The 13,140-nt window shown below is 40.7% G+C and overlaps 1 long non-coding RNA gene across 1 annotated transcript; it reads left to right on the forward strand.

The window, feature by feature from the left end:
* Positions 1-401: 401 nt before the first annotated feature.
* On the forward strand, positions 402-3,381 carry LOC131892155 (uncharacterized). Its single transcript, XR_009374530.1, has 3 exons — positions 402-536; positions 1,987-2,186; positions 2,472-3,381. It is a non-coding gene; the product is annotated as an uncharacterized LOC131892155 (long non-coding RNA).
* The last annotated feature ends 9,759 nt before the right edge of the window (positions 3,382-13,140 follow it).

Here is a 13,140-nt window from a genome sequence, read left to right on the forward strand (position 1 = left end):
ATTCATTCTGCGAAGAGTTATCTAGCAATTACTGATAAAGCATAACCTCTGATTTAGTGGTTCTATTGAGCTGAAATTTGAAACATGTATTTTTAGCGACTGAAAACCAATCTCATACGAAGAAGAACGGAATGTGTGTGCTCAATTTCAAAATGCCAATTCTCCTTCTCAGCATCCTCATCAATATTCTAATGGTTCCTGGCTGTTTCCAAAGCTTCAACCCATAGTATTAGTCTCACTTCATCTAAGTCAGGCTGTAGGAGGTCTGTTTGGTGACCAATCTTGCCATAATAATATTCAAAGTGACCGGTAATCAAGAGAGAGGGTTTGATTGTCATTGATGTAGGCACCTTGGTTTGGTGCCAGTCTAAAATGTTTCCTATCATGGTCAAGACGCTATTTTTGGGACTTCTTTTTCCATCTATGTTCTTTTTGTTTTCAGATCTTGTTCAATCTGAATCAACTTCTTCCTTTTTTGAACCATTGGCCGTCTTGTGCTACAGAAAATGGCCAATACTTGAAGATCTGACGAGTGGGTAAGATTGACTAGATCAAGAACTTCCACGCGCGTATTTGGACTAATAACGAGCTTCCCGCCAAATCGGCCTGCTCTTGGTCGTAGTAACTCTGAGCCGCTCTTCGAATTAAAGTAATAGAATAGTAAGCGTTGATCCCTTTAGGTACTTGTAGATTGGTTCGCATTAAAGTTATTTTGTCAAATGCTCACATAGCTGACCAAGAGCAGGCAAAAAATTCGAGTTTCATGAGTGTTTACTACATAACTTTGACAATTTCTCCCGAGTTCCCTAGGCATAGTTTTGGGCTCAAATTTGACCATGTTCATCAGAAAATTTACAAATTGTGAAGATTTCTTAGACACGTTTTCCCATTCAATCTGTTCATTGAAATATGTCGTTTTGAGGGAATGCATCCGCCTCAAACAGCAAATCCATATTCTCACCCATCCATAACATGATTGGTCATTTTAAGCAAAGTAATTTTCATTTGGTGTCTATTCAATACTTACAGACGTGAAGCTTTTTTTAAACATATCTTTGGGTTTGAAGGGATGGCCTTCTAACATTACTAAACAACATAAGTTTTCAAAAAGTGTTTTATAGGTGACTCATTCAAGAGTTACAGGCTTAGTTATGACATTTGTTATTTTGTACCTATTCATGTACCTCTCCTCTTTCTTGAAGCGCTGAGTGACGTCGCAGCTGGTAGTAGCGGGCAGCCACGTTGTTAAGGCATTGTCGACCTATCTCTTTTTCTCTATATACCTTGAGAGCTAAGATTTTTTCGCTTCTGTTCGCAGTCCACATCTCTAGAAGCCCGTGACTAGATTAAGATCTGGTTGCAACCATGGATCTCATGAGCCATAACGGCTGGTTTTCATAGGGCCCAGGTTTCTTGACGGTGTCGGGGGTGCTCCAGATTGGGGACGACTTCAACAGTTTTGGTCCTATGAAGGGTCAATTTTGCATTGATTAAGAAAACTGACTAAGACATTTTTTATCAGTGTCTTGCACCAATGCAAAATCCCCTTCCCACCATGCCAAGGCTACAATCAAACGTAAAACTGAATTGAAAACGTATGCAAATACAAAAAAAGTGATTTCTATTTAAGCCATTTTAAGCCACCCTCTTGGCATGATTTTCTGCCAACCTTTTGGCATGATTCTCTGCCACCCTTTTGGCATGATTCTCTGTCAGGTGGTCGAAAATGGTCTTTGGTCTTTGTAGTTTCTCATCCTTGCTGCCACAGCTTTATTTTTCTCATTTGCTATGGTACAGTTAACACTAACTTCTGCTTCTCCAGAACTTCATTCAAAAAGTGTTTGCCTGTTGGTATGGTGTAATCATGGTTGATAAAGGAGTCAAATATCTACCTAGTATGTACCCACATCATTAACGTACTTCTACAATGGATGAATTAAAACATAATAAGTCCTTACCATATCAAACATGAACAATGCTTTCCAGATTAAATCTTCACGCTATTTTACCTTTGTGCCTGGAGCCTGGAAATGTTCTGGAATGCATTGGTGTTAGATGCAACTCATCCACGTCCAATTGCGAATTGCTCAAAAAACCTCCAATGGGCCCTACAAATTGCATTGTAAACCCTGTTCCGATGGAGGAAAAAGTCTTTTTCAAAAGTGAATTGGTGAAGCACCAACCGGGTGAGCTTTTTTCATGGAGAGTTCAAACTCACGAACCGCCTTCTCAAATTTGTTTCTGCTGCATATTTTGATTGAATTTGCTACGTGCAAAATTCTGTAACCTACTGAAAATGCCCTAATTTTTTTACGAAATGATTATGCAATGTTTTGTTTCATGCAAGTTATTCTTAAATTTTGAAACAACTGAACTGTTCTGTCGGTGGTTATGAGATTAAATCTCCAGAACTTATACTTATGCAATTGCGAAATGAAAATCCAGGATGCACATTTTCCAAATGCCTCCAGAACTCGCAATAATTGAATTGGAAACTGGAAAAATCGTATCGGCGTCATATGAAGAGATTCCTCCTATCTCCATCTCTGCCATAGCTTCAACCGTGTTACAAGCTCAATGGGGGGCGGACATTTTGACTTGTTCCGAAACGTCAACGGAATGTCATTATTGGAGTAAAGGTGAGGTTCTGAAAGCTTCACTCAAAAATTCAGTTCTCTTTTGTCTACCCACATTTGGAATTTTAGTGTAACCGGTAACTCCTTACTTTATGGGTTGTAATGACGAGTCGAAAGCCGTCGAATGGTAACTGTGTGTAATTTCCATAATCCATGGGAACAGGCATGAACATTGACATAAGAGTAATATGCATCATCTCTCTTTGATATCCTTCACCTTGGTCAAAGTTGTATTTGTCCCTTCATAGTCATCTTGCGCCTTCGTCAATAGCGCAGAACTTCGCGCATTTGGGCAATATGAGCTTTTAATGGGTCTGCAAAGATGCAAAGAGTAGCGAAATGTCTATGATCTTTCTCCTCTTCGAAATTCCTTAGAAAGTAGCATCACCCCTTTAGGCAATACTCAATACAAGTAGACTAAAGTCCCATTGGACCTCTAAGGTCTTGAAAACGTGCAGATTTTCGTTTGTTGTTTGTATTATGTTCTCTATGTCATACAAGGGAATGAGATTTCCGGTAAATTTGTAATGTGGAATTATTCTTAGTGCTAAATTTGATCATGAAACGATTTTTAAATTAGCAGCCAACTTCAACCTTGGCCATGAGGCTTATTTGGAACAATCTTTATACATATCTCCAAATCGTTCTTAAAACTTAGTAATGGGTCATCTCTTAGATAAAATCGACGGAGGGAATTCGGATGAAGCCACCAGCTCAATTTTTTTTTGTCAAAAAAACAATAAAAAATACTTTTTTTTTGTCCTCTGAATTTATTATCACAAGTAATATCTCTCCTAATGAGAACCATATTTTTCGTTCCTGGTTGAGGTTCATGCCTTAGATGATGAGATATATTGCTGATGATAGTCTTGTGGTTTCAAGTAAGTCAAACTGCCCGAATGTGGTGGAATTTGGTGGAACAGGAACATCAAAAAAGCGGCACGGCTTTTTGACAATCTAGCAATCAAGATTCACGAGGGCTTTGGCATGGGTGTATGGGCCATTTGACAAAATTATTCAGATTTGTGTTATCAATACATACACGAGGCATCCCATTATTCTTAGTAACTACAAGCATTAGGATCAATCATTGGGTTTGCTCATCGTCAGCAGGCTTGAATATTCCCTGCTTTAACATGCTATCGAAATATTCCGAGAACATGTCCCTATGGACGTATGGCACTGATTAAACATCTTTGACCACGAAGGGCAGGTGATTTTTAACGAAACGGATCTTCATCTTTTTGCTTCTATAGGTGGTAACAAACCCTTATTCTCAATAGAAAAGTTACCGAATTCTAATACTTCAAAAAAGCACAAGTTTTAAGGCATTAATTGCATTGGACGAAGGGTCCTCTTTGATCTCAACGGCCCTTACAATTCGTCCATTCGACATTCAAAAGAGGCTTTTGTATTCATCATGGCTTGTGAAGTTTTCAATGACAACAGGAAATCCCTTTTGTCAAGCTTGACACAGGCTTTGAAAGGTATGATCTCACAGAAAGGGATTTTCACGGTGACGGTGCCACAACATCTCATCTCTGAATCGTTGGTGGCAGCCAGTATCCTTTTGGATGACTTCGAAACTGAGATACAGTAAAATGGGGCCAAGACAATGGAGCCAATCAAATTGTAATCAACTCCCGAGTCTAGAACTGACATGGTATTGACCTTTCTGCCCTGGCATTCCAACAGAAGGAGGCTTGAATAGAGCAAACTCGCACTATGCTAAATTTGCTATAGTTGTGGAAAAAGGGCGATGTCTTTCCAGACATGCAAACGGATTGGGGTGACCAGCTTTACGGCATGGCTCACATTTTGAAGTAACATTCCTTTGGTTCATGATTTTTGACACATAGGGTATGTCTCGGAAATGGTCTAGACTCTAAATTTGGGCCCCAAAGTCGAGTCGAATTGGATAAGGTTGGTGTGTTTTCATACCTTTCACTCAACATAAGCTCTTTTCCTCTTTTAGAGGTATTCACGAACTTTCCTTTAACTCAATCAAGTCTAAGCTGGATTCTTCGATGATCAGCATACCCGTCTCTTCTCACCAGTGAGGCAATTGACATGTTGGTTGAAAAACATTATTGAAGATGGACAAAAATATCCAGAGAAATATTTGTAACAAATGGGGATATAAGCATTCATATTGAGCAATAGTTCAACAAGGCAATAGGATCAGAAGAGCTCATTATCTAATACTTACAGACACGAACCAATGGAAGACATTTCCGACCCTGACCTCAATTCATGAGAGGGGCAGCATGAGTGTAATTGGAGGCACGCCCATAGTGATTGCAGGGAAAGGAAATGTGGATGGCACGGAGCACGGCATTGTGGAGATATTTAACAAAACTACTCAACAATGGAGCCTTGGACCCCCCTTAATGCCAATTCGAAGGGTTCATACCACAGTGGTGCTCAATGACACGACCTTGATAGTGATTGGGGGTTACAATAAAGGTCATTTGAGTTCTGTGAAGATCCTCAATATAGACCATATGGCATGGCATGATTTGAATGACCTACTGATTTCGACATATGGAATGCTATGTGGTTTGGTTAACCTAACTTATGTCTTGTGCATTGGAGGTGAAGTATCTGGCCATATTGTGAGTACTGCGTATGGTTTGGATATGGCTCTTAGCAACCCTGAATGGGAAAAACAGCCATCGTTTGACCTTGAAATTCCTGCCTTAGGAGGGCTCTTAGCAACCCTGAATGGGAAAAACAGCCATCGTTTGACCTTGAAATTCCTGCCTTAGGAGGATTTATCTTTCAAGTCAAAGACTATCTTTTTTGCATGACTATTTGGACAAGATTATTCAACGCATCAATGACATTGAGGAAAATGAAATAAAAACCGGACAACTCCGACATGGGAGAACTCGGCAGCATTCACGGTCTCTGTGGCTCGCCATGTTTTGCCTTATGTTTTAAATGGCCTTCAAATTTAACCATAAGATGCAACTTTTACTGCAAGTTTTTTTGTCTCTGTCACCTCAGAAAGCAAAACACACGAGAAAAATACCGCGTCAGTCCCAAACTTTGTCTCATGTCTCTCTGCGTATGAGTACTGAAAATACGATTCCGATCAAAAAGGAGTGAATTATTTCATAGGTTTAATTTTGTCTTTTAACAGTTTTGAGTCAAAGTTATCCCACATTGATGCAAGTGATGGTGGGGGGAACGTATGGAAGGGGATGTGCACAGAGCGGGCGTGACTGCAAATTTGTTGCAGGCCATTTCATTGGGGTGGCCATGCTCACAAGTTTTCGTAATTGGTTTAAACCATTTTATGTCAAGGAGGGCAAAAAGAATGTCCATCTTTTAAAGGAGTCAGCCAACAGCAGAACAAGAACGAACCATTACAGCCCCCATACCGAAACCTCTTACAGAGGGCAAAAATAACAAGAAAAGGAATAATTTTTGCATTCTAAGCGTTTTTACACCACGTTATAGAGTCATCATTGTCAAATACGAATAATAAGCTTGGGGTTATTTAGTCGTTTTCCTGTTACCAATGTTGGTTTTAGAACATCATTATTTATGAAATAATGTATCGCCTAAAACGCAAAAGAATCACGTTTTGGCGGACCACGTTGGTCAGCCAAGAAATGAGTTGTTTATGATGGTAGTTGACAAGCAGACCAAGTTACTGTCGGATTAACTTGCATTTATAGGAAGGAAAAGGGCATAGACGCGAGCAGGAGAAAGCGGAGACGGGGAGCATGGCAGGGTCGCTACAGGGCTACTAGGTTACCAGGTGAACAAAGTTCGTCCCAAATCGACCACAAGTAAAGAGGTGGAAGATAAAAGCCCAGAAAGGCCAAGATGAACAAGAAAAACTTGACACATCCTCAACAGCAATCAAAAATGATGTTTAACACAGTGGGAACAGTGGAGAGAAAGCGATGCCCGTTCAGTGATGAGCCGGCCCATAAGTAAATAAGAGAGTGCAAGAAAGTGGCTCTCTACCCTACGTCTGCTAGGTGGCAGTTGGCTCGAGTAAATCGTCTATTCTTTAAGTGCCTCGTCAAGCATAATTTTGGAAAGTTCAGGGCCCCTCCTTGCCAGAAATGTCAAAGATTTCATAATGTCTTGCTGCACTTTGGGCTCAACAAAACAGATAACCCCAATGTGAGGGGAAAAAGGAAGGGTGGTCGAGACCACAATCAACGACGAAAACGCCAGCCAGCCCAATGGGGGGAGGTACAAGTTGACCAGAATATCCATGACGATACCACCAATGTTAAGAGAAGACCACAGAAAGACGAGCAGCACTTTATCGAGAAAAGCGTTGGAAAGATGACCAATGAACCAGCGGCAGACGCAAACCAGGCCAAATCCAAAAGCCAAATGGATAAGAGAAGGAAAAAGATGAAAAGGAGACCAAACCAGCAAGTGCAAGTCACACCCATGCATCCAAAATTGAAGGCAGGAAAGCCAAGTGTGAATGTTGGCTGTCCTGAGCCTGAAAATGAAAGTCACCCGTCAATCGGAGAAGTCCAGCAAGGAATTTAATCTGGTCGTTACAGAGAGGGATACAAAGAGAGTAGGGAGTTGAGATGATTTTGGGCAAGTTTTTCTAGATCTAAATTCTAAGGCCTTAAGATACCTGATTGAGGAAAAAGTAACAAGAGTGAAGTACGAGAAGCTGCACAGATTAGGGAATCAGCTGTCAAGCAAGGGGAATGTAACTTAACAGTCTTGCTTTCTTATATTTCTTTTTCTCTCGCCCCAACCCTCGATCACTCAATCCTTTTCAAAAATATTATGCTGCAGACAGTTCATGAATATTCTCACATGTGTTCTACATGTGCACCTTTCAGCTGTCGCTCATTGCCCCTTTGCAAATTGTCGCTCCTTTTTCCCCCTGTAACCAAGTTTGTGTTGGCTTACTTCATAAGGCCAAGGGGGGGAAGTATGTTCCGTGCACATTCGAAGATTTGGACAAAGGAGAGATTGTTTGCACGAAACAGGGTTGGACAAGCGTTCAACAGAGGGGTAAAAACCGTTGTCTCCAACTTGCATTGCCGGAATCAGTGCAATGAATGCAAGGAAAAGGGGCAACAAAGAAGCCCACTGTGTGAACCCCAGGACAGCGGGAAATGAGTCCCCCTTTCGTGCTTGAGGAGAGCAGAAGTCACATTTTCGTGCTCGAGGAGAGCAGAAGTCACCCATCACCCTTCATCAACGAAAGAAGCCTCAATTTGGAGCTCGAGGAGATAACTCAGAGTTTTTGAACCTCTCCAAGGATGAACCACCTTCCATTGCTAAATGCTGGGATTTTGCCCTTGTTTGCGGTGCCAAGAAGTGGGAACTGTTTTGAAGGACAGAGATCGTCATCGTATGGGAGTAGGAAACCCAGGAAGCCGTCCAGAAGAGCAAGAGGACCTGGGAAGTGCCGAGTCTGAGTACAGCACTTCGTCACTCCGTTAGTGGACCTTCAATCCCGTCAATTGGACTTCATCCGAGGATCTCCATTGAACCATCTCAACACGAAATGAACAGTAATATAATGTCTTTGTTTTATGTATGAATCTCCCCTTTCCCATTGGCCCAACAATTCCCGCACTTTTCCTACCGGAGCAAGACAGCTGATAGGCGGTGGGTTTGTGATGAATAAAGTAGATTGAACTGTACAGTTTGCCTTGAAGAGTAGCCTAGATTTCCCAGACGACCGAGATCGTGCTGGCATCGTAGGGAGTAGAGGTAGCAAGTGATTTGTATGCAACAACTGTATCTAAAGTTCATCACTCTTGTAGCAGAAATCAGTAGTTAGACTCTAGAGTAGAGGTCGACTTTGATAGACGCGTTTAGACTAGGATAGTGACCACATTTTGCAGGGTAGTTAGCCTTGAAGATAGGCCCAGGTATGCCAGACAACCGAGATTGATCTGAGACCGTGAGGAGTAGAGGTAGCTAGCGATTTGTATCCTTAGTCGATTGATGATTGTTTGAGGCCCTGATAATGGAAGCTCGAACTAGGCCTTAAGATAGGTCTAGAAAATTGAAGCCCATGTATTAGGTATTCTCCATCTCAGAGAGTTATCAAGGTTTTTTCACCTAGTGCTTGGGTCAAAATCATTTATGTAAATCCCGTCCAATGTGGATATCAATGTCTGGACGGAAAATAGGTATTTTTATGGTGCCGCGACCCGGGAATCTTTAAAAAAGCAAGATAAGATTCCCAAGGAAACAAATCTCAAGGTTATTATCTTTATTTAATTAGAAATTTCAAACTTGATGTTTACATAAGCTAAACTTTAGATTATTCGAAAATCATTCAATTAACAAACTTTCTTGAATGATACGCATGCCGAGAAACGTACTACAAATTTCTAAAGTTTGCTGAGAACTCGTATATTGTTTCTGGAACTCGAATTCGATTTCCAAGCCAAGTGAATGTGAACATTGAATTGTGAAAACATTCGACAATCAGCGACAATGGCTGAGTCAACGCCCAGGATGATTTTGAGGAGTGAGCAGCAAGCACGGGCGAAAGCCAGGGACGACAAATACGATGCTCTGGCCAATGCTATCGCCCTCTTGCGAACGGAATTGAAACGAGAGGACCCTAATCCCTCCATCCTACAAGGACTTCATGACATGGCAACCACCCATCAACGCGAATTGGAACTTCGTCAAGCAGAGTTGATTCAGTGTACCGATGAGGCAGAAAGGAGTGATGCAACAAACATTTACAACAAGATGATTGATAAGTTTGAGCAACTCAGCAAAAGCTATCAGAGAGCAATTGCCCTTAGAGTCCTTGCCCCGTTAAACAGTCTTCAGACACAAAAAGACAGGAGCCCGATCCCAAATCCCAAGTGCCAATCAAAACACACCAGATACCGAAAAGGTTGAGGGACTTGACTGTCCACGTCGAAAATTGCTTCCTTCAAGTTGTTTACGGAGTTCAGACAAAAGTGAGACCTTGCTCATTATGCAAGCAATGTTTGAAAAAATGTCGGAAATGAAAATTAGGGTCACAGAGATTACTCAGAAATATAGGGAAAAGTCTTCACCATCCCTAAGTGTAATGGGGTACCAAGAAAAGGAAGGTTATCAGGAGGCAAATGCTCAGCTAAATATGGAAGCTTGGCAAAGGCAGAATAGCTTGCCCGATAACCATGGCCTCCGTGAAGTCCCCCTGGGCCAAGCGCAATGGAATCGAGCTTATCCAAAATTGACTAATTTGTGGCCAAAAGCACAAAATCCTGTAAACGGTGTTCCAGGAATAAAGGAAAGAAGCAAACCTTCACAAACAACAAATGGAGACAATTTCTGGTTAGGAAATCTGGCTGAATCTGCTTTAAGACCCATGAGTTGTCGCCTGGTTCATCAATTACCGACGTTGGATTCGTGTGATTTCACAGGAAAAAGTGCAAAGGAATTTTACAAATGGCGCCCCACCTTCTGCGATGTATATCAAGAGTGCCCAGAGCTCAATTCCACTACAAAGTTGAACTACTTGAAGCGTCATCTCAGGGACACAGCCCTGTAGTTGGCTTCCTCGCACACCTCATATGGAGATGTTATTAGAAGCCTTCACCAAATACATGGTGGAAAGAAATTAAGGGCCGCTCTTTGTCGCATCTGAAAATCCAACCCCCATACTCAAAGAATGATTTGTTCAGATTGAATCTCCAGTTTTCAATCAAAGGAATTATTGAAAAACCTAACACCATACCACGAATGATCCGATTTTACTCCAAAGGAGATTGGTAACCTTCTGATATTTGCCCACCTAAAGATAGAGGCTTGAAAATCCAGATTATGGCCACCGGCCCGGTCTGTTCTAAAGGATTCGCAATTGCATGAGGGTCTTCACTTTCAAATGGTTTGAGGATGAAAACTGACAGGCAATAGAGCATTTCTTTGTCTTAACCGGCCTTTAGGATGCACTTCACCTTGGCTCTGGCCTTCAGAGTGCGCTCACTTGAATTTTCAGACATTGTTTTGACGGCACTCTATCAAAGAGTTGCCAATCGCCTATTGGATATCAAAAAGACCATTTGTAATATGTTAAAAGGTACTTTATGGTTCAATCGAAAATCCCGTCTTTGGAACAAATAAAAGAAGCAAAATTCTCACCAAAGTCAAAATGGGACCTTATGTCATGGAGCCCTGTGATCTGAATGCGAGCATTGCTCCTGAAAATTTCGTAATTTTTTCTAGAACCTCGTATTTACGTTACAGGCCTCATCTGCGAATACAGACTTGGCAAATAATTGAAATTACTGGTTCATTATAAAAATCCCGTTTCTGGAACAAATAACATAGGCAAAATACTAATCAAAGTCAAAATGGGACCAAATATGTCATGGGGCCCTGTGTACTTAATGTGAGCATTGCTCCAGCAAATTTCGCAAATTTTTCTGGACCCTTTCTTTTTTCGTTAGAGCTCTCATCTGCAAAAACAGATTTGCCACAAAATTGAAATTATTGGATCATTCGAAAAATCCCGTTTTTGTTACAAATAACATAGGCACAATACAAAAAACGTCAAAATTGGACCAAATATGTCATGGGGCTTGTCAAAAGATTGAAGTCAATGGCTCATTCGAAAAATCCCGTTTTTTATAACAAATTACATAGAATATACTAACCAAAGTCAAAATGGGATCTTATGTCATGAGGCCCTGTGTTTTGAATCCGAGCATTGCTCCAGAAAATTTCGTAAATTTTTCTCGACCCTTTCTTTTTTCGAAATTTGTTGGATCAATGCCCACATTCAGTACACAGGGCCCCATGACATATTTGGTCCCATTTTGACTTTGGTTAGTATTGTTGCTATGTAATTTGGGACAAAAAACTGGATTTTTCGAATGAACCAATAATTTCAATCTTTTGACAAGACTGTATTCGCAAATGAGGCCTTTAACGAAAAAGGAAAGGATCAATAAAAATTTGCAAAATATGCTGAAGCAATGCCCGCATTCAATGCACAGGGCCGCATAACATAAGATCCCATTTTGACTCTGGTTAATATTGTTTTTATGTAATTTGTGACAAAAATTGGCATTTTTCGATGAAACCAGAAATTTCAATGTCTTGACAAATCCGTTTTCGCAGATGAGGCCTCTAACGTAAATCGAGAGGTTTGAGTTAAATTTACGAAATTCGTTGGATCAATGCCCACATTCAGTACACAGGACCACATGACATATTTGGTCCCATTTTGCCTTTGGTTAGAACTGTTTCCATGTAATTTGGGACAAAAAACTGGATTTTTCGAATGAGCCAATAACTTCAATCTTTTGACAAGCCTGAATTCGCAGATTAGGCCCCTAACGAAAAAGGAAAGGGTCGAGAAAAATTTGCGATATTTGCTGAAGCAATGCTCACATTCAGCACACGGGGCCCCATGACATAAAATCCCATTTTGACTTTGGTTAGAATTGTTTTTATGTAATTTGTGACAAAAATTGGCATTTTCCCATGAAACCAGTAATTTCAATGTCTTGAAAAGTCTGGATTCGCAGATGATCCGCTACCCTTGATAGAGAGGGTCGAGAAAAACTTGCAAAATTTGCTCGATCAAGGCTCGTTTTCAGAACACAGGGCCCAAAGGCATAAGAACCCATTTTGACTTTCGATAGTATTGTTTTTATGTAATTTGTGACAAAAACTGGCATTTTTCGATGGAACCAGTAACTTCAATCTTTTGACAAAACAAAATTACGAAACTTCAATCTTTTGACAAGACAAATTTACGAAATTTATTGGATCAATGCCCACATTCAGTACACAGGGCCCCATGACATATTTGGTCCCATTTTGACTTTGGTTAGTATTGTTTCTATGTAATTTGGGACAAAAAACTGGATGTTTCGAATGAGCGAATACCTTCAATCTTTTGACAAGCCTGATTTCGCAGATGAGGCCTCTAACGAAAAAGGAAAGGGTCGAGAAAAATTTGCTATATTTGCTGAAGCAATGCTCACATTCAGCACACGGGGCCGCATGAAATAAAATCCCATTTTGACTTGGGTTGGTAATGTGCCTATGTTATTTGTTACAAAAAATGGGATTTTCCGATGAAACCAGTAATTTCAATGTCTTGACAAGTCTGTATTCGCAATCGAGGCCTATACCCTTAAAACAGAGGGTCGAGAAAAAGTTGCAAAATTTGCTTGATCAATGCCCACATTCAGTACACAGTGCCCCATGACATATTTGGTCCCATTTTGGTTTTTCCCACTTTGGTTAGTATTGTTTCTATGTAATTTGGGACAAAAAACTGGATTTTTCGAATGAGCGAATACCTTCAATCTTTTGACAAGCCTGATTTCGCAGATGAGGCCTGTAACGAAAAAGGAAAGGGTCGAGAAAAATTTGAGATATTTGCTGAAGCAATGCTCACATTCAGCACACGGGGCCGCATGAAATAAAATCCCATTTTGACTTGGGTTTGTAATGTGCCTATGTTATTTGTTACAAAAAATGGGATTTTCCGATGAAACCAGTAATTTCAATGTCTTGACAAGTCTGT

The sequence above is a fragment of the Tigriopus californicus genome, chromosome 12, assembly GCF_007210705.1.
Source record: "Tigriopus californicus strain San Diego chromosome 12, Tcal_SD_v2.1, whole genome shotgun sequence".
NCBI classification, from domain to species: Eukaryota; Metazoa; Arthropoda; class Copepoda; order Harpacticoida; family Harpacticidae; genus Tigriopus; species Tigriopus californicus.